Raw genomic sequence first — 25669 nt, 5'->3', positions numbered from 1 at the left:
AGGCTATTTTCAGGGTTGTGGACTGCTGAATTCTCTCTATGGGAGCGATGTGTTTGCTCTTGGGGGTTTCTTTTATGAGAGCAATAGTCTCCATCATGAGGGTTTTGCTCTCATGACCTAATCACCTCCCAAAGACCCCACCTATTACTACCATCATGTTGGGGGTTAGATTTCAATATGTGATTTTTTGGGGGGTTGGGGGTACACATATTCAAATTGTAACAAAGATTTTTGTTTCTGCTTTGCTTATATCTGTAGGAACTGTGTAGTCTGCCTACTGGATTAAATAATTTTTTTCAAAAGATAGCCTAAGAATTTAGACATTAGGAGTTACTTGCTTCTCATATTATGGGTTACTTGGTTCTGACATTATGGGTTACTTGGTTCTGAGTTTTAATAAGTCAATGATAATAACATTTAAAAACTATAGCAGGCCTATGGGTCTATACATGTATATATTGAGCTTGACTCCTTTTACATGATCAAAAGTCAAGACCATATTCAATTTGCTTTTATTATCTATGTCTTTTTGGCATCATAAGTCCAATGAGCTCCAGATAGCTATTTGTTAAAGAGCTGTGACTGAATGTAATTAGACCACAGCTGTTCAAACTAGTGACTGGACTCAGAATTCAGTGGAAATATTCTGGAGTCATGATCTGAATCTCTTCAACTGCAACCATTGAAGGGTTTAGAACACTGCTCATTTTCAATGCTAATAACCATCTGAGGTTAAGAGCAATGCTAATAAACTCTTCACCCAGCCAGAACAGATATTTAAACGCTGTAGCAAGAGCAATATTAACTCTCTTTTCTTTTCCCCACTTATTCTGGGGAAAAAAGTCATTTTTCATTCCTGTCCATTATACATCTGACGTTTATTTTACATTGAGATATTTGTGGTTTAAAATTTTTGCCAGGGGCCTCCCCGGTGGCGCAGCGGTTGCGCGCTGGATTGCGAAGCTGCCAGCAGCCTCTGCAGCAATGGTTCGATCCCCGGCCGCCGGGCGAGGGTCCCACATGGCACGCAGACCTCTCCTGCTGCCCGCTGCTCCCCTCAGCAGTGTACTTCGGTTCTTCTGCCTGCTCTGCTCCCCGCTCTGGCTCTGGTGAATTCTCTCACCCTCCCGAGCTTCTGACTGTACCCAGTGCTTATATAAATAAATAAAAATAAAAAATAAAACAACAAAAAAAGAACCCTGCTTTAAAAAAATAAATAAATAAAATTTTTGCCAGATTCCACATACAAAGATTTACTATCCCCTCAAAGAAATCAACCAGTTCTCATTTCTCATAGTAGTTGCCATGAAGCCACAAAGGCTGCCAGAGCTCTAACGCAGATCCCAAAAGTGCGAGCACTTGTTGCTCAGGCCAGAGCCACCACTTGAAGAAGGGCAGATGCTGCCTCCAAACCAACTCTTAAAGCAAGAACACACTTTAGAAGAGATTTGGAACATCCTTTCCCACTATATACCTGGGGTAGAAAATCATCTCCCTTCAATTTAAGAATTTGAATTTTAGTAAGTCAAGACCTGATCCTTTCTCCCATGGAAAGTTCTTTCTATGTCATTTTGCACCAAGCAAGCAGCATTATTTTTTGAATGGATTATTCTGTGACCCAGAAATCATTCCTCCTATTTCAGAGGGATTTTACCTCCTCCATGCGTTATCCTGTCTATAGGTCTCTGTCCATTTACAATATGGGAAAGCAAACAGTCTACCTGTTTGTGCACTGGATCATTATGTTCTCATCACTGAAGAAATCCTCTGAAGACCCTTGATCAAGGACTCAATTTCTTAGTCAAATAACTATTTCCATTATTAAATTTTATATGCTGGCACTCCTCGGCTGGTGCTTAGAAAAGATTAGATGGATGATTAGATGGTGATCTCCTGAATACTACAAAATAAAGATTTCCAAGTTGGAAAAGGGGAGATTTCAAAGTTAGAAAAATATGGTTGTTGCTCTTAAATTTGCTGTTGACCACAGTATGAAGACAACTAAAATTTAGAACTATTTTTAAAATTATGCTGCCATAATTTAATTGTAAAAATAATTTTACTAATTTAAAATTATGTAAAATTATTTTTTGTAAAAGTCCTAGCACATAAGCTTTTGTGTGCTATTGTTTTTTAATTAAGATACAATGAGAGGGCCTCCCCGGTGGCGCAGCAGTTGAGCGCTGGGTTGCGAAGATGCCCACAACCTCTGCAGCGCTGGTTCGATCCCTGGCCGCTGGGTGAGGGTCCCACATGGCACGCAGACCTCTCCTACTGCCCGCTGCTCCCCTCAGCAGTGTACTTCGGTCCTTCTGCCTGCTCTGCTCCCTGCTCTGGTGAATTCTCTCACCCTCCTGCACTTCTGACTATACCCAGTGCTTGTATAAATAAATAAATAAATAACTAAATCTTTAAAAAAAAAAAAAAAGATACAATGAGAGACCACAGGCTCAGGGAAGTGCCCTCCTGACGCGCCATTTTAGACCAGGGATCTTTGCATCCAGAACCCACCTAAACTGTGTGGAACTGGGAAAGGGCTGCCCCCACAGCCAGAGGTGAGCTGAAAAGCCCCCACAGGCCAGGCCCCATCTGGCAGCCAGTTGGAGCCCAGAGGGGGATCCAGTGATTTGGAGCCCAGTGGGTGATCCAGCCACCACCAGGGCAGTCTGTGGGACCGCAAGACCCACCTCTGGAATTAACAAATACAGAAATAGGAGATTTTCTGTGACAGCGACCACTAACATATTCATAGTACCACTGCCCTACTGGACTTCTGGCATAACAGAAGTCCACCACCAGTTTCCAACACCCCAGAAAGAGCACACCAGAAAGATGCCAGCCAGTACCAGTGACACAGTGTCCCAATGCATAGGACAAATTAGAAAACAAGCAGCAGGGAGAAGAAAAACTACAAGCAACCAAGCAAGTCCTCAAGGAAAAGACACATCACAAAAAGAAAATCACCCACCAAAATGCAACAACAGTGACTTGGAAGAACTTCTGAGCTTTCCAGATAGAGAATTTAAAAATGCCATGATTAAAAAACTGAAAGAAGTCATAAAGGAAAACAATGATAAGAGAAAAATAATCAACGATCAGAAGAATGAAATTGAGTCCCTAAAGAGGGAAGTGAAAGAAATGCAGGAGATCAAAGGATTAATGGAGGAGCTAAAGAACTCTGGGAAAAGCAGTGAAAGCAGAATAGATGAAATGGAAGAATGAATAAGTACTCTCGAAGACACAGAAATAAAAAGAACCAAAACAGAAAAGGAAAGAGAAGTACAAAGGAAAAAGAATGAAGAAAGACTTCGGGAACTATCTGACTCCATGAGGAAAGGAAATATAAGAGTTATAGGAATCCCAGAAGGAGAGGAGAGAGACATAGGAATAGAGAAAATATTCAAGGAAATAATTGAAGAGAATGTCCCAATCATGAAGAAGGAGCTAAAAATAAACATACAAGAAGCAAGAAGAACACCAAACTTCCATGATGAAAGGAAAAATACAGCAAGACACATAATAGTAAAGCTCCCAAGAATCCAAGACAAGGAAAAAATAATGAAGCTGACAAGGGAGAAGAAACAGATAACATTCAAAGGGAAACCAATCAGGCCGACATCAGACTTCTCCGAAGAAACACTACGGGCAAGGAGAGAGTGGAGGGACATAGTCAACAGACTCCAAGACAACAAATGCCATCCAAGAATACTCTATCCTGCAAAGCTTTCCTTTCTCTTTGAAGAAAGAATAAGGACCTTCCCAGACAAACAGAAACTCTGGACTTTCATTACGACTAAACCCCCACTCCAAAAAATACTACAAGGAGTCCTAGAGCCAGAACAAACAGAGGGATGAATAAGAACAAAACAAGACAAAAAAATTTAAAAAATAAATAAATAAAACCAGAGAAAAGATGAACAAAATGGCAAATTCAGATGCTAACATATCAATATTAACTCTAAATGTAAACAGACTAAACTCTTCAATAAAAAGACACAGAGTCGTAGGCTGGATTAAGAAACAAAACCTAACCTTTTTTCTGTCTCCGGGAAACACATTTAACTGCAAAAGATAAAAATAGGCTGATAGTAAAAGGATGGAAAACAATCCTACAAGCAAATGGACCAAAAAGAAGGCAGGAACAGCTATACTTATATCAGATAAAAGATTTCAAACTCAAAAAGGTAAAAAGAGACCCCAATGGTCACTACATTATGATCAAGGGGACAATACTTCAAGAATAAATAACACTCATTAACATATACTCACCAAATGAAGGAGTACCAGAATATATAACTATTATCATCTCTGAAAACAGACATCAGAGAAAACACATATGTAGTAGGAGACTTCAACACACCACTATCAGCAATGGATAGATCAACGAGATAAAAATAAGTAAGAACACTAAAGCTCTAAATAAGGATCTAGAGCTCATGGGCTTAACTGACATTTCTAGAACACTAACCCCCAAAAAATCTGAGCACACATTTTTCTCAAGTGCACACGGATCATTCTCCAGGATCGATCACATACTGGGGACACAAGACAAACATCAATAGATACACCAAGATTGAAATCATACCAACCATCTTCTCTGATCATGAAGGCATCAAACTAAAATAAACCGTAAAAAGAAGGTGACAAACCCTCCTACCTCATGGAGATTGAAACCCACACTACTGGAAAACCACTGGACTAAAGAGGAGATCAAAGAAGAAATTAAAAAATACTTTGAGTTCAATGACAAGGAGGACATCAATTTCCTAAATGTATGGCATGCAGCAAAAGCAGTAATAAGAGGAAAATATATAGCTCTACAGGCTCACATCAAGAAACAAGAAAGAACTCAAAGAAACAACCTAATCACACGTCTCAAAGAACTAGAAAAAGAACAACAACAACAACAAAACCCTAAAACCAGTAGAAGAAAGGAAATAATAAAAATCAAAGCAGAAATAAATGAAATAGAAACTGAAAAATCAATCCAAAAGATCAATGAAACCAAAGTTGGTTCTTTGAAAAAATAAATAAAATAGACAAACCCCTAGCCAGGCTCAGTAAAAACAGGAGAAAGCACAAATAAATAGGATCACAAATGAAAGAGGAGAAATCACAACAGGCACAGCAGAAATCAAAAGAATAACCAGAAACTACTAAGAACAGTTATATGCAAACAAACTCAACAATCTAGAAGAGATGGACAAATTCCTACAACTTTACAGTCACCCAAAGCTAGATAGAGAAGAAATAGAACACCTAAACAGACCAATTACAAGCAGTGAAATTGAAATGGTAATCAAAACCCTCCCCCAAAACAAAAGCCCAGGACCAGATGGGTTTACAAATGAATTCTACCAAACATTCGAAATGAATTAGTGCCTATCCTTCATAAATTCTTTCAAAAAATTGAGAAGGAAGGGATAATACCTAACACGTTCTATGAAGCCACCATTACACTAATATCAAAACCGAACAAGGACAACACAAAAAAAGAGAAAACTACAGGCCAATCTCTCTAATGAACACTGATGCAAAAATCCTCAATAAAATGTTAGCTATATATATTTGTGTAGTATCTTTTGGGTGGACACAAGTTTTCATTTCTTGAAGGCAGGTCCTAGAAGAGGTATTGCTTGATCATATTTAAATGTATGTTTTGCACTATAGGGAACTGCCAAGCTTATCCCCATAGTGAGTGAGTGGACTGTGGTACGTTCCAACCAGCAGGACCTGAGTGGAGTCAGTCTTTTAAATTTTTTTAAATTCTCATCAGCACCTGGTGGTGTCAGTCTTTTGAATTTTATTCATTCTAATACTCAATATATGCTATGGTGTCTTTGAATTTAACTTGCATGATTTAAACACATTTTCAGGTGCTGATTTGCCATCCACACAGCTTTGTGATAAAGCCTTTGCTCAAGTCATTTGCTTGTTTTTTAATTGGGTGGTTTGTTTTGTTACTTCTAAGTTTTATTCATCCTGTATGCAAATCTTCAGTCAATGATTTGTTTTGCAATTATTGACCTCAGCCCATGGTTTGCCTTTTCATTCTCTCAACTGTCTTTTGCAGAGCAAAATTTTAATTGATGATATCAACAAGAATTTTTCTTATTTTTTCTGTATTTAAAATCCACAATTTTTATATATTTTAAAATCCACATTAAAATATTACTTTTATATTTTAAATTCTGTTATTTAAGGCAGAGCAAATGTCCTTTGCAATTAAAAAATCCCAATAGAATTCATTTGTGTATTTGAAAGAAGAGCTGAATATGAACTGACATGTCTACTTAAACCCTTGTTTTTTAAGACCATGCATAGAAAAGGAGCGTTTTTAATAAGATGTCATGACATCAGTTTAATAAGGGAATAAGCAGATAATTAAATCTTAATGCTTCATAGTCACTAGGATGAATAGAATATTTTTGACGCAGAAACCTTCCAAATTCAACATGCTCTATTGTTTTCAAGTTCAGGCTTGGCACATCCTGGTGGCGTTATAAATGGCTTATAATACTTCATGTAATCATATGATTTTACTCTATATTTTAAAACAACATACTTAAAAAATGAACTCAGTTCATAACAATTTAAAGCAAAGTCTGGGCAAAACATTTTGGCTCTCAGCCCAACTTCCTGGTGCTAGACATCTAGAGAAAAACAGGTTTGCTTTAATGTTCTGTGGCCTTTTAAAGGTGTAGGGGGAACAGAAGATAATGCTATTTGCAAAATGTCATTCTCCATTCTGAATCACCCGCAGGAGAGTGCTTTCCTGAAGGCCTAGGGACGTTCTGCTACAAGCCTGGGCCTCTGGAGGCCTTGGATCTGGGCAAGATTCGGTCATCAACCTTTGTGCTTGCCAGGGGCAGGCAGACAGCTCTGATCCTGCTGACAGCTGTGAGGCTGAACTCGAGTCTCTGTGCTTTTCAGGGTCCAAAGTAGCCTCCAAAATGATGACAGCAATAGTGTCACTTTTGTAAAGGGATTAATAATTGTCAGTCCTCTCTCAAGTTGATGCCATGCTTTGCATTTTTAAAACAAATATTCCAGAACTTACATATTAAATGAGTGTTATGCCCTTCAAAGACATTGCCTTATTTTAATGGTGTTGTCATCATTTAAGTCACCTTTGATACTCCACTTTGGACCCTGACACTGGGGTTTATGGTACATTTAAACAATCTTTTAAATGGTGGCAACATTCTGACCTTTAGACTGGGCCTAATGTTTTTGTAGGCAGTCAAAAAGTGAATAATACAGGCAATTTAGCCTCACTCTGAGTAAATTTCAAGAGCCAGTTAGAGCCTCCTTCTCATGACATAGGCTATGTTAAATGCTCAGCCAAAGCTATCTAGAAGAACCAGACACAAAATCTGTTATCATCAGTGGTGGTGATTTTCTTTATAAATAATAACTTGAGATTTTAAGTAACCAGGTTTTTGCCTTGTATTATCGTAAACTCATGAAAAAGGCTAAATAGAAAATATATACAAATCAGAAATATATGTTCAGCAATGGTTGGATCATTTGTGTAAGTTTATAGACTACCAAGGTGATTATTCATGTGACTATGTTCTGGTTTATCTATCTGTTTCCTCTTTTTCTTTAAAGCAGTCTGCATATCTTACAGTCACAGTGTGTCTACATAATATTGTAACCTATAAAAAACAAATATTCGATAAATGAATGCTCCTATAATGAAGACTTGCCCCATGTAAGATCCAGTTTTTAAAATTTTATAATTTTGAATAGAACTTTAAAAAGATGCATTCGAGTCCCCTCCCTGTCTTTTACAATAGAGGTTTCTGGACAAAATTTAGCCATTTCTTGATGACTCAGAATTATCTTCACAAACATAAATTACTCATGGTGTTTGCAGACACCAAAAATTATAGCATAAACATGGACAGGCCCCAGAGCATATGGAGATATGCATTCTTTGCCCCAACACTGAATGAATCCATACGTTATTTTAAAAACAATTCCCTTGCTTCTGTTTATCTCCTCCTTCTAGTGTGCTCTCCAACCTTGCTTATTCCTGTTCACATAGCATACTCTACTACCCCTACTTTATTTGCATCTTCAGTTCTCTGGGAAGAGTAATTAGAATGTTAAATATATTAAAAAGGCGTCTAAAGCACATAGTCCTCCATGAATAAGCTGGAGATGAGTCCTGTCTCATGTTTTCAGCACAAAGGTTGTAACGAAGTGTACTGTCTTTGGAACATTTTTATTTGCTTTTCTGCTTTGGCTGAATTGTGGGTATATGAAGTCTCAGATCACAGCCTATGGGCAGGTGAAGTGTCACTCTAGGCCCTTTTGATGGATGGAGGAACTGATGCTCAGAAAGCTTAGCAGCAGAACTGTGGCCAGAGTCTCTTATGATTCCTTTCTGCCTCCCAGTCTTGTTTCAGGCTGCTTTTACTCAGAGATGGCCCCTCTTCTCACCTTGCCATCTCCATGGCTGCTCTAGCTCTATCCTCCTTAAAAGCCTGTGATGACATTGGTATAGTGTTTTAATTCCCTGGCTTCCACAGCTCCTCCCCACTCTTCATTTTCCCCCCACCTTCCAGACAACCTGAGACACTGAGGACTTGTCATCTGCAAACTCAGCTCCACTCTGTGCCTGTCCAACTCCATCCAAGACCAGAAAACTCAGAATTGCCACAGGGTGGTTGTTTCTGCCCTAAACTCAGGATTGAGGGGATCTAAAGACCCACTGACCTAAAGCTTCCGTCCACTCATTGCATGGTCCATGAAATATAGCTTCTGCTGTGACTTCAGATTTGTTCTCTTGTTCTTGACAAAGTTGGGGACCATAACTTGAGCTGCAGTCTGTTGATCTGTAATTTCCATCTTCCTGCTCTTGAAGGAGAAAGAGAGCTGTTTTTTCCTGCTTCCCAAATATGTGCCTGGCACTGCTCAGGGTAATTGATGTGTGGACTTCATTATTATAAATACTATTACCACTTCACAGAGGAGGAAACTGAGGCTTAAAGAAGTAAAATATTTCAAGACAGAGGTCAGAGAACTGGTGTATTGAATCTGTCTAAAAAGAAGCCTATCCTACCAATATAGATTTGAATCCTGAAACTGCACCAACCTAAAATGATTATCCTCAAGTGCAACTTACTGAATTTATGGTCCCCACTGCCTATAATTTATTGTTATCACACCCTACTTATCACATTACCCCCCCCCATTAACCTGCTCTATCTAGACAAAAACAAATGTCCCAAATGTCATTAGATTCTACAAGGGAGACATGTAGTCATCTACAGTGAAGGTCCCCTGCCTGTCCTTGAACCCTTGTCTTTTCTGCAGATACCCTGCTGTGGTTTCACACATGCCTTATACCTCTTACCCATGCTGGAAACAAGCACCTTCTTCCTTAGCTCCCTTTATTACTCCATATATGGTTTCAGCCAAATGGAAATAATTGCTTTTCTATATGTATTTGCTATTTTCTTCCTAGTCTCCTTGTTCTTTTTAAAACTTATTTTTTGAGGAGTTTTACGTTTACAACAAGATTGAGAGGTGTTACAGCGATTTTCTATACAACCCCTGGGCCAACACATGCACAGCCTCTTCTGTTATCAATATCTCTCACCAGAGTGGTACATTTTAACAAACGATGAACCTATATTGACATATTTCTTGATTTTTTTATTGTTGTTTGCGCTGCTAGAAATACCTTTAGCAAAGTTTCCTCAGCCATCAATTCTTCCCTAATCCATCCCAAATCCTTGCACATTCAAATTGCTTTATTTTTAAGCTCTGGAATATCTGCCTTCTCCACGAAGCTTGTCCTAAGCACACGTCCACTCCTGCCAGAAACAAGCAGTTTTTATTTGACCTCCCAGAGTAGTTTATTTGTACTTCTCCTGGGGCACTTCACCAGAATTGAAACATAAATAGCACATTGAACAAATGAGTTATGTCCACTATAGTCATAAAAGAATGTAGTTTATGCCCAGCACTGTCACTTTAAGCCTGATAAAGGGGATTAACTCTTCCACTGCTCCCGATAAAAACTCCAGCAAAACTAGGACTTTTCTGAGCACTCACAGCTGTAAATAAATTCTATGTTTGCTACAGTTACAAAACAGAGTCTCAATTGTGAAGGGAGAATGCCCAGCCCAGTATTCACCTGCATTTGGACCATCGGGCAAAGGTAACACTTCTTTGCCACTTCCCAGCCATGGCAGCCTGCAGACAAACTGATGCCTTCAGCATCCAGAGTGTATTTGGCTTCCTTTATCTTTCTCAATCCCACTCTCCTTCGCTGTCTCACTGTTGTTTCTGACTATCCTCCACCCTCAAGGTTGAAGTATGGTAGAGTAAGAGAGACAGCAAAGATCTTTATGACTCATCACAAGAGCACTTGGCCAACGTTTAAGTTCATCTTTCCTAAGATCATGTTTGTGGAACCTTGAGAGCGCCTCCCACTCTCAGGTCTTCTCGTGACTTGCTGACTCAGGAAGTCTGACTCCCGTCCAGCCTGTTACTTCTGCCTCAGCTCCTGGACATCTAGCAGCCACTTCCATATTTCTCTGCTGAGATCCCACAGCTTGCTGGGTGGCCATATTGGACAAAATCTCAGACGACTGCTCACATGAACCTTTTCACTCAGCAAATTCAGAGCAGATTGATTTCAACTAAATAACAACATTCCTTTGTTCCTGCCATCAGAACAGTGAGGCAGTCATCCTCTTCCAGATTTCTTAGATTTGAGGGAGATGTCAGTTCACTGTGTCCCGTCTTCTGATCTCAGTGTCAAGGTTTCAAGACTGTCCTGTGGAAGTCAGCCTTACTGGAATTCTGCTGAAGTGGCAGAATCCTGAGAGGTGAGGGTGGAAAATGCAGTAGGGTTTAAATTTTATTTTATTTCATTATTTTAATAGAATTCCTCTTCATGAGCACTTCTTAAAACTTTCACTCTCAGGGTTCTTTTGTATCCTCTTTGTAGTTGAGAAAAGTTGAGATGAGAGCATCCTTTCTTGATTTTCCTTTGAAAATCTGCATCTTGATCTGGTACCTCACTTTGGAATTTTATATCTCAGTAGATACTCTGTAAAAATGTCCAGTTTAATATTCTATTATACAAGATAGCATATAGACAACCTTCTCCTAGAGGAGACAGGAGACTACCTGAGAGCAGAGACAACATCCGGGTCCTCTCATATCCCTCAGAGCATCTGAAATTGAACACTCTCCCTAAAAGGCAAAATGTAGCTATTGCTTCCTTGAAGGGGTACCATTGATCCTATATTTTCTGACAGCTGGCAGTCAGGACCATCCATGGGGCTATTACCACAAAACCTGTTAGATAACCTCATTTCAAAACTATTCATGATGTAACAGAGACTGCTTTGTTTTCATCAAATCCTATTTCTTTTTCCTCTTAGCAGCCATGTAAGCTGCATTTCTCAGTCCCCTTGACAGTTAGGTAGGGGTCAAATGATTGAGTTCTGGCCAATGGGATCAGGGTAAACATACACCATTTTCAGGTCTGACGCAGAATACCTCCATGATGGCCTTGTATCGGCTGACTGAAAGCAAAGTAGGCAAGGGCCCTAGAAATAGCAAAAGCACATCATACAAGTAGCCTGGATCCTGGAATGACTTCTTAGAGCAGAGCTCTCACACTGTCCTCATCCTCACACCACTGGGCTATGTTATGAATGACACACAAACCTTGTCACTAAAATGTGGAGAGTGTTTGTTATAGAACCATGCCCACTAATACAGATGGCCAGATTCTAATAATATACTCCTAAAAGCAAGCCAAGGAAATTCTCTGATGAGCTAACTTCTTTCTCAGCTCTCCTGAGAGTGTGCCAAAAGCATAATCCCTTGGGTTCCATTTAATACCATCTTTTTCTTTCTGTGACAGTTCATATGCCTCCACCTTGAAATACAAGTCTCACTGTTCTTTTTAGGTTAAGTGACTTCATTTCTTGTTTAAAAAAAAAATAGAACAATTCTTTCCCTCCCCCATCATTTTCTCAGAAAGGACAGGCTTGTAGGCTTAGAATTTATTTGTAATTGAAAAAGTGTTACTGGGTAGGAAGGTGTGGAGTGGGCATGATGATGGAATGCTAACTTGGGAATTTGGCCTCTTTTCTGAAGGACTGTAGTTCAGGATGTGGTAGGCTGTATTTTTGGAGTAGGAGTTTATTCAACCATGCAAATTAAATTACAAGACTTGGAATCATTATTTCTGTGAAAATGTGATCTCCATACTGTGTTAGTTCTGACATTCTTTTCAGATTTTCACCATAACAGTTCCATTTGGCCTTTAAATAACACAGGATCAGTAAAATGTCTCTGGCAAAAGAGATGAGGTATTACACTCTAAGGTTGAATTTGAACATCTTTGCCTCAGTGTTCTAAAATTAAAACTACTTCAAAAGAAATACCACGTTATCAAAGAACAAGGGGACTATTATTGAAAAATGTGAACTCTTAAGTCTGTAGAGCTAATATTAGTCTCCTAATCTGTCTGGGACTCAGTGTGTTATCTTATTTTCAATAAAATATAAAGAAGGTGATTACATACCTTTCACTATTATCTGTTTCAATATTGAGCAACACTGAACTATATCTTTTCTTTTCCATTGAGGCAACATTGCATATGATCCAGAAGTAGAGGATCACCCCATCCCACCACTTGATCTAAGTCATTTATGTGGTAACCTAGAGATATATATTCTCATTTCTCTGTGAGCAACACTGTTATCAGTGTCTCATCAGTCTTGATGTCCTTTAGGTCTATTAAGGGGATATAGATGCCTGTACCCCTAGATTAAAGGCCTTCGGTTTAAAGAGTTGTGACTACCAATCACTACATTAATTTTATAATGGCCTTTGGGAATCCAGAGGTAATTTAAAATAGCTGAAGATTTTGCACAGCAATTGCTGGAAAAGTTGATTGTAGTGAGTAGTCATAGTGAGAACATATCCCAGTGACAGTAAATTTAATATTTATATGGGCCATGAGACATGTGACATTAACCTGGACCTGATTAGGAACAATAATGAACCAATGGAATCCACAAAAGAGGAAAGAAAGCGAGCTCAACAATATATTGCCAGTCACTAGGTGCATGATAAAGTAGTTGTAATACATATTGCTCTGATTTTTATGAGCAGTTGAATAACTGATTTGTTTTGGGTGGTTATTTTTGGATATTTATTTTTTTAATAATTTTCAATTGTTAAAGTTTAATGCAGAATTCCATATATTCTGGCAACTCTGTTCTAGGTACACATTTGCTAAAAGCTCATTTCACATAGGGAATTGGATATCACCACCATGATTAATTTCTGTGCAAACTAAAGGCTTATGAACTCACACAACAGGCATGAAACTTGGTAACTACCTTAAAATAGCCTATAATCTGGTATCCAGCAAAGTAATGGAATATAGCTTTTCTAATGCAAACCAATTATACATATTTTTATATAGGAAATTGGTGCTGTTGAAGTTATAGCATGCCTTTGAAGTGAGTAACATTTCAAATAACCATCATAGTCTCCCACAGAGGAAGTTTTCATTGACATGTTGAGTTATAATTTATACACTGGGAGTAGAAGGAATGTAGTGAGAAATATTTTTTGGGGTGGGGAGATAGTGAAAGAAAATGATCAACAAGTTTCTAGAACAGTCTATAGATATAAGGATGCAGATCTTATTAGGAAGTGGGAAGGAGGCAAGGGGAGTCAAAGATAACATGGGACAGGTTATACAGGCTATGAGACTTTGGTCATGAACCTGGACCTACTCAGGAGCAATAATCAGCCAATAGAATCCACAAAAGAAGAAAGAAAGGAGAGCTCAACAAAAAACTGGGAACTGAATGGTCAATCTAGACAGGATTCTAGGAAGTTTAAGTCAAGTGTCCAGAGAAAAATAAAAGGAAATTATAAGTAATTGATATATATAAGTAGAAATGACAGGTTACAGATATATAGGATAAATAGTAGAATCAGATGGTAGAAAGATGATGCTAAAATCAAGATCAATGATGGGAATGGGGAAGAATATAACAATTTTATAATTAACAATGATTACATACTTTAAAGACATTGGAAATATTTTTGAGTATGTATTTATAATCCCTTAGAGTTATGATGTCTGTAATATGCCTATGATCAAATGACACCTCCAAGTGTACTTTTAAATACTAGCACTAAGGTCTGTGGGAAGGACCATGACCTCTCCTGGTGGCCCCAGCAACATATTGATTTTTAATGACCTTATTTACCTGACATATTTGACCAAATGTAATAGATAATAGGTAACAACTTCATGCTGCTTCTTCATGCTGCTTCTTCTAAGCCACTTATTCCTTTGTTATTACCCTGCAGCAAGGCATATATTGGAAAATTTACATTAAACAAGCAAACACAGTAACAGAAAACCCTAGGCAGAACCATCTGATTCAGGATTATCTATACATTTCTCACCAGCTTTATGCTCCCCACCTCTAACACTTTCTTCCTCAGGCAGGATGAGATTGCTTCCTTACACAAAGATGGGGAAGATTACTTCACTTGGAGAAATGTACTCAGACTAAACTTTAGCTAAAACATGGTTAATTTGGATTTTCTTGAAAATAACTATGTTGCTTTCACTAGCTAGGGCCAGTGAGGACATTTGCTATGATAGCTTAGGTAATAACAGTGTAATTTGACTGAGCATTATTAATACAGTTTATGAAACTATTAGTGACTGTTCTATCTCAAGTTATTGGCCCTGGCAGAATTCTGGTTCAAGCTTGATAAGCTTGGAGTTTACAGTTCATCTTACTGGGTGGCACAAGAGTGCTTCATTTCTCCGGGACTTCATGCTCATTAGTCACAGATGCCAATTAAAAGCTTTGTTAGAGAACTGGAGGAATGTGCCACAGCACACTTAGAGGCCTGGAGGCCACTTTCATGTCGTTCATGGGTGAGTAAGTCTCTGTGACACACCAAGCCACACATCTGAAGATCGTGTTCACCAGACAGGATCGACAAAAGCAGCAGAAAAATTATGAGGTCAGCGCTTTCTGGAGCCAGCTCTTTTCATTCCAACTGATAAGGATTTAAACATTTTCATTAGCTTTGTTGATCCTACTAATTTTAAATGACAAACACATTATAACTATTTTAAAAGGCAAGTTACATAATTTAGGGTACAGACTATGCTTGATAGTTTTCTAGAAATGATTATTGACACTTGCATATCATTCCTGTGACCGTGAGGGGTCAAGTCCAGGCTAATGTTCTGGCAAACTACTTAGATCTAGAAGAACAACTGCTTAGGTAAGGATTATTGCCATGATAAACTACTGAAGAAAGCTTGAAACAGAAATTCTTAATTAAGAAAATAAAAAGGCTCAGCATCTGTGCTCTCTGATCATGCAGCTAACAACAGACTCCACCTCAGTCCAAACACAGAAGGAAATTCAGCAAAGATATGTATTTATTTTTGTAATAATTTGTTTTAGATATTTAATCAAAAATAACATGGGAGTTTTCACAAATAACTTTGGGCATTGATTATTGAAAGATCATTTGCTATGTGTATATTTTAAATGAATCTCTGGTTTTTATTTCAACTGTGTTTTATATTTAACTTATACTCACTTCTTGTGTCCAAAGAGAATCTTGGACAAAAGTATGTTCAGTGGATGTAATTATGTAATTGCAATTATGCATTGTAATTAATGCAATGTGTCACATTTAGATAACATTTAAAATGTAATACTTGGGCCTCCCTGGTGGTGCGAGGGGTTAAGCACCGCATTATGAAGCAATTTGCAGCCTCTGCAGCAGGAGTTGGATCCCCAGTCAGCCAGGGAGCAACCCACATGGCACAGTAGACCTCTCCTGTCTCACCTGGCTGCTCCCCTCAGCAGTGTACTTAGGTTGATCTGCCTGTTCTGTTCCCCACTCTGTCTCTGGTGAATCCTCTCACCCCCTGCATCTTTGGCCTGCACCCCAGCTCTTGAATGCATAAATAAATAAATCTTTAAAAAAATAAAATGTAATACTGTTAAAAATGAAACTATTTTGTTTGGTAATATACTCGTTGGTGACATAAAAATCATTATCAATAAATATTAACAACAAAATTCAAAACCAAAATGAAAAAATACAAAAATGTTGATTACAATCAGCTTATATCTGTGGACTTGCCCAGGTGTTATGGTGGTGAATGTATAGAGAATAGGACATCTTAAGATGATTTAGCAACTTTGATGTCTAAGATTTGGTTACAAAGCGCTATATGGCTGTGTGTGTGTGTGTGTGTGTGTGTGTGTGTGTGTGTATAAAATATCTTGAGGAAGTAGAAAAATCAGAATTCTAAAGGTAGTAAGGCCTAGGGACTTTTCATTAGAACCTTTAAAAAATAATGTCTTCCTTGTCTCTCAATAAGGAAAAGAAAAGAGGTTTACACTATTTCAGAAAATATTATTTGTTCCTCCATAGTACACACTGTGAAAAACGTCTCAAAGTGGGAAACAGTTCTTCTCCAACCCCACCCTGTTATTCTCAACACACAAAGCTGTGGCTGAGTTTATTGTAGAAGTTCAAAGGAATGCAATTTCTCAGCAGTTAAATAGTGAAACATCCAAGGTTACATTAGTTTAAAATTTTTCAAGCTCGTGTTTGGATGTTATACATTTCTACAGAAGTGAGAAAACATTGCATGAGATATGGTTTTGACATTCTTAGATTTTTTTTTTTATGTCAAAAAGTTCACTGTAGAATTTCTTGTTCTGAGTTTCATTCTGGTTTCAAATCTGAGCACATTTTCACTATAAACACTTAGAAATAATGGCTAAAAAGATCATTATTTCAAATGCATTACTGAGTTTACAGAAAAAGAGAATGGGAATAAACATGAATGAGAGAGAAAAAGAGAGACAGGTATGTAAGGATGGAGTTCTAAAAGGCAGCCTGGTAAGGTCACTGGCACTGATCTGCATTAAGGGGACTTACAGTCCTTAGTGACCTAGAAGCTTATGTTTAAATTGCTAAGTAGGAGTAGGGTACACGTGAAAGTGTCCCCACAAGTGGACAGAGTAATGATGACTGTCTCTATCTAGAGGCCAACTGAAGGGAAACGATAGTATCTACTTAGAATTTATAACCAAGTCTATGTATGTGATCTAGGAATCCCTGAATCAAGAAATTAGCCTAAGGATTCATCCTAGGGCACTAAGCAAAAACAAATTTAAAGTGTCTCTGAAGGGTTGCATATTTTTACACAGTATTGGCTATTACTGATGAATGAATTCATAATGCTATATATAAAAGTCACACAAAGAAACAATCCACCAGAAGAACCACATCACCAGATACAAACACGAAACTGAATTCTGTGAACTTTGGATAAATAAGGTAACAGATTATTTAACATAAATTTCAAATTCCTGAGCTTAAGGCTAAGTGAAAAGAAAAACAGTATTAAAATAATACGTAGGTAGACTATTTAGAAATGAAAACTATAGATATTGAATAAAAAACAATGGATAAGCAAAACAGTTGTTTAGATACCAGTGAGGATATAATCGATGGTTTAAAAGACAGGCTTAAGGAAACCACTCAGAATGTAGTACTGTGAGAACATAGGGTAAATGTAGAGAGAGGCAGAGAGCATAAAATGAACCAAAAAATTCAACACAGCTAATGTGAATTTCAGAAGAATAGACTTAAAAAGCATCAATATTTAATTATATATGCCTGTAAATGTCCCAGCATTGATTAAATATGTGATTCTTATAATCAAGAAGAAACCAAGATAATTAAAAGACTAATCCAAGGAGATATACTGTAATGAAACTACAACAAAGACAAAAGAGATATTTAAAGCAACCAGAGAGAAAAGACAAATTACCTATTAAGGGTCAACAATGTGGTAATGGTAGGTTTCTAAAGAGCAAGATAAGTAACAGAAATCAATGGAATATTTTTAAAGGAATTTATGAAATAACTACCAATTTTGAATAATACATACAACTAAATTATTGTTTTACTACCAAGGGTATTTGCCAATTATTTACAAAGGTATCTTATAAAACCAAACACTGTTTCTTAGTTAAAAAAATAAAATTCTTAAAAGACTGATTTAAAAAGAGAGAACTGTAAAGCCAAATGACTATTATAGTTACAAGAGAAGGACAAAAGTACAGGTAAGGTAGAGACTTTGTCGATGCGATTGAAAATCTAGCCAAGATGATAAATTCACTATAAATGTTACTGACAATAATTCAAGTAGGAAAAGAAAATCTTAAAATAAGAGAAATAATAAGAGAAACTAACTGCTTGTTAATATCTACACACACACACACCCCCCTTATATCTAGGAACCTTCAGACAAGTTCAAAGCATCTAAACTTGTATAAACTGCTTCATGAAATAGAACAAGCTATTCACCTTTTTCTTTTTAAATTTAAGATATGAGGTAAGATAAATTAGATTTAAAATGAACGAGAAAAATTATAGGATAGTCTCATTTATGAATATAAGGATTCTAAATAAAATATTTGCAAACCAAGTTTAGAATGAATATTTTAAAATTGTGATCAATGGAAAACTACAATACAAAAATATTATGCACTCCAATGTTCATTAAAAAAAGATGGAATAGTACCTTTTGGGACAAAAGGTGATACGCTAACCAAAACAAGTCAGAAAGTGAAAAATAGTTACCAGATGGTTTCATTGATTTGTGGAATGTAAATAAGCAAAGAAAACAAACTGAAAAAACTGCAAAAATAATTCTTAGACTCTGTGAAAAATATACAGAGGCAATGGGAGGGAGGGCGCAGGGGAGAACACGTTGGCACTAGAGTTTTGGTGAGGGTGACTGAAACATGCATATGTGTAGTTGTGAGGTTGTATGCTCAAAAATAGTTATTTAAATGACTGACAAGGTAGTAAAAACATTTTTAACAACTGTAATAAAGTGGGGGTTGTCCAGAATAGTTTAGTTTTGTAGTATTAACTAATAGAACCCATTAATCAATATAGTAAAGAGAAGCCATAAATTCTTCTCAATGTGTGCAGAAATTATTTAATAAATTTCCAAACACCTTCCTGATAAAACTTCTGAGCAAGAAAAGAATAGAAAGGAATGTTTCTTAGCCTGATAAAAATATCATTCATTAAAAATCCAAAAAGAATACTTCCTTGCAAAATGTCAGAGGTACTTCATATAAAATTCAAACAAGGTAGGATGGCTGATGTCAAAACTTCTATTTAACATTACATTGGAAGTCCTACTATAAGTGGAGAACAGATATAAATATAAGCATAAATAAATTAAATATATTTTAAGTATATTAAAATAAAGTACATAAATGTACTTTAAAAGGAGGAATAGAATTATCTACTTGTATATAAAATGAATATTTAGAAATTCCAAATAACCTATACTTTAAAAAATTTTAATACTAATAAAGAGTTCAACATGGTTGGAAATAAAAGTTAAACAAAAATCTTATATGTCTATGAGTCATCAACCATGACTTTAAATATTAAAGAAAAAAAATTAAAAACTATCTAGCAATGAATCTGACAAAAAGAAGATTTTTGTAGGGAAAATTATAAAATGTATTGAACAACATGAAAATAAACAAATGAATGAAGAACTAGATGATGGAGAGAATGAATGGAGAGACTCAATTGCTTGATATGGAAATTATCCCCAAATAATCTACTAATCTAAAATCTATAAAAATCTATAATCTGCAATTATTGTCAAAATTCTATCATTGTTTTTTATGTAACTTGAAATGATGATACTTACATTCATATGGGATAATAAATATTCAAGAATAAGCAAGACACATTTGTGGAAAAATAATTTTAAAAGTCTCCCTTTATTTTAAGACTACAATAATTAAAACTGTATTCCTGATACCAGGATAAGTTGGGAAAAATACATATGACAACTCAATACTATTAAAAATCACCGGGAAAAGGTGAACTAGCTAATGTGTAGTACTGGAATGATTGTTATTCACACACAAAAGATAAAATTTGATCAATACATTATACCATAGAGAAATATATACAATAGAGAAATATAAATTCTAGGCAGATGCTTTATATTAAACTATTTAAAAGGCAAAAAAACACTGAAATTGATATGATCAATATGGTGGTATAGCTTTATCACTTTAAAAATCCTTGAGAAAAAGAATATCTAAAAAGCATAGAACTAAAAACTAAATAATAGAGGCATTAGATTTGGAGACAACAGGCTAAAATCCCCATCCTTGCTCTGCAGCTCACGATGATGTATAAATTATTTTACCAGATTGGCTTCAGTGTCCTGAATAATAATAATGTATGATGATGATGATGATGATGATGATAATAATAATAATGTAAAGGAGTTGGATAAGATGATCCAAAATCTATTCTATCAATAGTTTCAAATTTCTATAAATCTGCAGTTGTGAGAGGATAGCATTTACGATTTCAATTTCTCTTATTGAACACTCTCATCAAACTATATTCTTACTTATTCTAAAGCAGTTCACTTATTGTACCCAAATTGTGTACTATCCCAGAAAGGGATGCCTTAACACATGTTAGCAAAGGTAGCAAATTATCCTAATATTGTGTTTTCCATGACTCAGATTAGGAATAATATAAATACCAAAAAAAAGTGTTACAAAGTGTCCCATGACTTCCATTCCCAAATTTATAAATGGATTGTTTCTTTATTCATTTGCTCTGATTATTTCATAAGTCATTTGTCCTGAATAACCATCTACAAACCAGCTTATTAGAATTTGTTGTATGTTAATAAAAATTGTTGAACAGTAGACACTATCATTAATTTTACTTAAGAAACATATTATGACAAGAAAAAATCTGAACACTTTTCCTCCTTGCCTCCCAAATTTTGGTACTTCGTTTTATGTACTAAAAGGCTTCTTATTTGCTCTCAATGTGAATCTGGCCCAACACAAAAAACTAAAACATATTTGCTCACTAACATGCTATTTTCTCACCAGGATGTCAATGCTTTTAGTCAGCAGGTTAAATTACCCCCATAACCTGAAGAAAGTGAAGCACAGAGGAGGATGTGAGGTGAAGTCACACTTTACACAGAGGTTAATACAGAGCAGAGAGACGAGAAACCCACTTCCAATACATGTATCCAAGTCTCTCTGCTAAATTCCAGTTTCTCCTCCCACTCCACTCCAGTCTGCAACCTAATCCAGGCTGCCTATTTTCTGCCAGAAATGTTAACCATGAATGAGTACAGAAGGAAGCCTGGATAATTCACAACCTTGTTAGAGAGTTGAATGAAAAAAACAACAAACCACAAAACATAGTACATTAGCTGATAGGAATACTCTGGGATCCTTTTTGTTCTTCATCCATTGAAATATGTGAATGAGGCAGCCTACATTACCTGAATTCCAAGTATGGTAAGAAATAATTTATATCATAAGTGTCATAGAAAATTTAGTATCACACCTGACAAAGGATGGCTGTCAATATGTGTTAGATGTCATCTTCACTGTATCACCACCTGCTAGACCCATCACACGTGGCACTGGGTTTATAAAAGACCTAGGTCTATGAAAGAGTTACTCCAAGCAATGATTCTCTTTCCAAAGGAAATTTGCTCAAGCTTGAAGACATGACCAGGTACCTTTTCAAATTCAGCAATATAATTCCTTCTGGAGGAAAAAGAAGTCACAGAGGCTGACTCCCACTTATCAGGTAGATGACAGGCCAGTTAAAGAGTCTACAGTGTATTTCCTTAACTGGTGAAGGAGGAGCATGACAAATTGGAAAGTTCACATTCATGGTTCGCCTTTGTCAGGTTGAACACAAAATTGCCAAAGCTGAGAGGTAGCCAGTCCTAGGGAGCTGCTGGACACCACCATGCCCACAGAAAAAAGCACAGATCTTTAACCACAACTCAACCAGATAGCAAGTAATCCCTTGAAAAGCAATAACCATCCAGGGTGGGAAAGACTCACTTGCTGTCATTTTCCATTCCTCCATCACCCCCTTTCTTTTGAGCCATTCTTCGACTACATACTAAGGAGAACTTTTCAAAAGTGGAGCATAGGTTCCCAGTTGTCAGAACAGGACTTCACCCTTGGACTGTTTCTACTTAAACACCATGTGCGGGGGAAAATGTAAAGGACACCTATACAACTAAAATAATACATTTTTCTAAGTGAGAGTAACAGATGGTCTGGTAGGTAATGATCTTTAACTGATGGGATACACAGTAGCCTATGGCCAGTTGGGAGCACTAGGTGTTAGCAACCAATGATGAGTAGGAAGCATATTTCTTAGAGGACAAGACATACAGTATCTAAGGACTCTGGAAAGTTGGAGGGTTGAATGCAACTTTATAGAAGGGGTTTTCCCTCATTATCTTCCTTTTTAATATATTATTTCAAGACCCACTAGCCTGAAGAAAGTTCTGTTCACAGTGATGGCTTTTGTGATAAAGTGGGAGTACAGGGCACTGATGAAGCACAGGTCATTCCTATGTTCATTCTTGCTCAAGTATCAACCAGATAGTACTTTGAAGAAGCCAGTTCTTCCCCTAACCATTGCTGGGAAGATGGTATGACATCACCCATAGCCAACTCATGACTTACAGCTGCCACATAAGGAGAGAGGGCTGAGCGAACCGGTGGTAGAAATTAGGAGCCAGGAGGGGAACAGCGTGTTTTGGCCACTTCTAGTTTGCCATCCTGGACAATTTGTGTACCAGAGTCTAACTACATCCAACTAGATCAGCTTGACAGCTTTAGACTCCTGGAGTCCCTAACAGACACCAAACTTGTGTAAAGCCATGGCTTTTAATTTAATAGGGTAATTAAGGAAAGGTAACAGCACTTTAATGTTTCAATGCCCTTTTGCCATAGACTAAGGGTTTTTCACATTTGCAATATGATTTTATGGCATTTTCAAAAGGGAGTCACAAGAGTCACAGTTCGAGCAAATTTTGCTCTCTAGATGTATAGGTTCTTCAGCAAATCTACTTAAATGTTCCAGAGAAGTTGCCAAAAGTTGATTTGTCTGCTACAGTAACAATGCTCTTTTCAGAAGAAATTTTTACTTGCATATTTTCTAATCTAAATGATAGTTTATATTACTGGAAGAAATGAGGCAAGAGATATTCAGTTAAACATTAACAAAATTAAATGATTCTTGGCATAAAAACAAACACTACTATAAATATTGCCTGTTACCTGCTAAACAGTGTTAAGAGCAAAATGCTCTGTATCTCATCTTGTAATTAATTTATGAGTTGACAAATTGCTTTACTTATATTTATAGTCCAACTGATAACTTCACTGAGATGAGAATATGCGAAAATGTTTTTTAGGAGATTAAAGGGAGAAAGAAGAACAACGAAAACAATGTACTTACTTGCAGTGATATTTTAAAAAGTAATTCTGAATTTCAAATTAAGCTGTTTTTAAGAGCAAAGACTGATTTGAACTAATATCCTTTGGTCCTTGGGGTATACTCCACTGGTCCATATGACAAAATTTTGAGAAATCTTCCTTTTATATTTATTTCTCCAAGTTCTACAAAGTAGTAAAAAAACAGACTGTTCTTAAATAAAACAAAAATAAAGACACAAAGTCCAAAATGCAATAACAAATTAAAAAAAAAAACTCTCCAAAATTGAGATCTAATTCAAGGGTATAGTTGTCCCCCTATCTTCTCTGGAAGGCATCTTCTTGAACTCCTGGTAATATTTCTCATCATCCAGCCCAGGACTGTTTCACAGCAATGTAAGGATGTTAAAAGAGAAATGAACTCATTCTCTGAAGTTCCTTGTAGTAAAGAAAAACATATGGAGGATTTCCTGCTGAGGACTCCCTGCCGCGGCACAAATTCGAGGGGGTGTGGAATTTACTTGTTAAGGCTGTGTTTTCTGGACTCAGCAGTCTCTGCTCAGCAATGAATCCACATGTGCAGAGCTGCTTCCACTGGCTGCTGTTCTGCAGCCGCCCCACCAGCAGAGATGACTTGCAGGAAGCAGGTCAACAATACGTTAATGCCTTGTTTGTCATCGACTGTGTTTCCATCCCATCTTACCTCCAGGACCAGACAAATGTCCTTCAGGATGTTCTGCAGGAATACAGGCTTCTTTTCCCTGTGTCTGTTTCCTCCTGTGTCTTCACACAGTTGAAGACACACAGTTGATCTCCTGACTTCTCATCTGCAATGAGTACTTTCCAGGCAAGTGTATTTTGTGAGCACATTCCTGAAAATTAATTTAACATGTTCCCAATGTGTTCTTTCTCCTTTTATGGCTTCTCCATCTGAAAGTACACTTCTAAGGACAGCACATTTCAAAATATATTATGAAGACACAGGTTGGCTCGGGAACATTGAATAGTACCTACAATGAATACAGCATTCTGTGCAAGCCAGACCTACAGAGGCTGGTCCATAGACAGCCAGTTTGTAAAACAAAAACACAACCAGTTATTATTTCAAAGCTTTTCTTTAAAAAATTATTTGGGGTTACTTACCAAAGTGAAGACACTATTACCTATCGGAGAAGCTTCTCCCCAATTTATTGAGCCGTCTCATTAAAAACACTGACCACATATGAGTCTCAATTATCCTAACAATTGATTCTAAGTCTATATCCATGTTTTATATTACAAAATGGTGTTAAATGTTTCTCTAGAAATAAGTTGTACATAATCTTTCTTTGTGCATCATCGTCCTTGTGCAAGAATTTATTCTGTGGAGAAAAGGTGTTCCTTGGCCCAGGTGTGGGACAGGACAAATGATTAAAAGAGGTAAAGATGGGTATGTGGGAGAGAATGTCTCAGTTGCATGTGGAGTTACAGCATAGTCAAGAAAACTTTTATAGACTTAGTAAAAATATTTTCCAAATGATCTGGAATGATGGTCCCCATGAGGGGACCACAAACTATAACCCAGGGGCCAAATCAGGGCCCTACTGGTATTTGTAAATAAGATTTCACTGGAATACAGTCATGCCCACTAGTTTATATATTATCTTTGGCTGGTTTTATGCTGTAATGGCAGAATTGGATAGTTATGATGAAGACTGTATAATTCACAAAGCCTAAGAAAAAGCGTACAGACCCTTTGTCTATATGATAGAGGGCCACTAGGTAAAAACAAATCGTTAGCCCCCTTCTCTGAGTTGTATAGTCAGAAATATATAATTGTGTTTAAGGAAATTCCGATCACTGAAATTTCCTCCCATTACTCACAGAAAAGATGTGGCAAGAAGGCTCCTTGGGGCTGGGGGTGGAATGCCAAGTGCTTAGAGACAAAATGAATCAGACCATGGAGGGGTACTGTGGGATGACAATTACCCAGGAGGGAAGCCAGAAAAGTGGGGCTGAGATTAAGCACTGAGAAGCATAATAAAGACACAAATGGAGAAAAAAAAATAATGAAGATTGGTTCTAAATCAGGATATATTGTATTGAAATGGCTGGAGCAAGTGATTAAAGGACTCAGAACTTGAGCAAAAAATAAGGATGTTGAACACTTTCTTTCTGGTAGACTGATAGAAGGATGACTAAGTTGTCCCAACTTATGCAGGACTTTCCCTTCCTACATCTGGGAAGCTCCCCAGTCCCTTGGAATCAGAACAGCCGGCCACCCTGCCTTC

At 37.0% G+C, this 25669-nt stretch overlaps 1 protein-coding gene across 3 annotated transcripts in view; it reads right to left on the bottom strand.

The window, feature by feature from the left end:
• The window catches only part of KIAA1217 (KIAA1217 ortholog), a 606452-nt gene that overhangs the window by 331156 nt on the left and 249627 nt on the right, over positions 1 to 25669 (bottom strand). The window contains exon 1 of one of the 3 annotated variants that reach the window (XM_037510713.2): positions 23425 to 24210. The exons of the other annotated variants lie outside the window; for them this stretch is intronic. The gene's annotated coding sequence lies outside the window, so the exon portion shown is untranslated. Of the gene's footprint in view, positions 1 to 23424; positions 24211 to 25669 lie in introns of those variants that run through there. 3 annotated transcript variants of the gene reach the window in all.

Source organism: Talpa occidentalis, unplaced genomic scaffold, assembly GCF_014898055.3.
Source record: "Talpa occidentalis isolate TD23 unplaced genomic scaffold, MPIMG_talOcc4v2.1 talOcc4.14, whole genome shotgun sequence".
NCBI lineage: Eukaryota > Metazoa > Chordata > Mammalia > Eulipotyphla > Talpidae > Talpa > Talpa occidentalis.
Note: the sequence above shows the minus strand (reverse complement) of the source record. Positions and strands in the feature narration are given on the sequence as shown.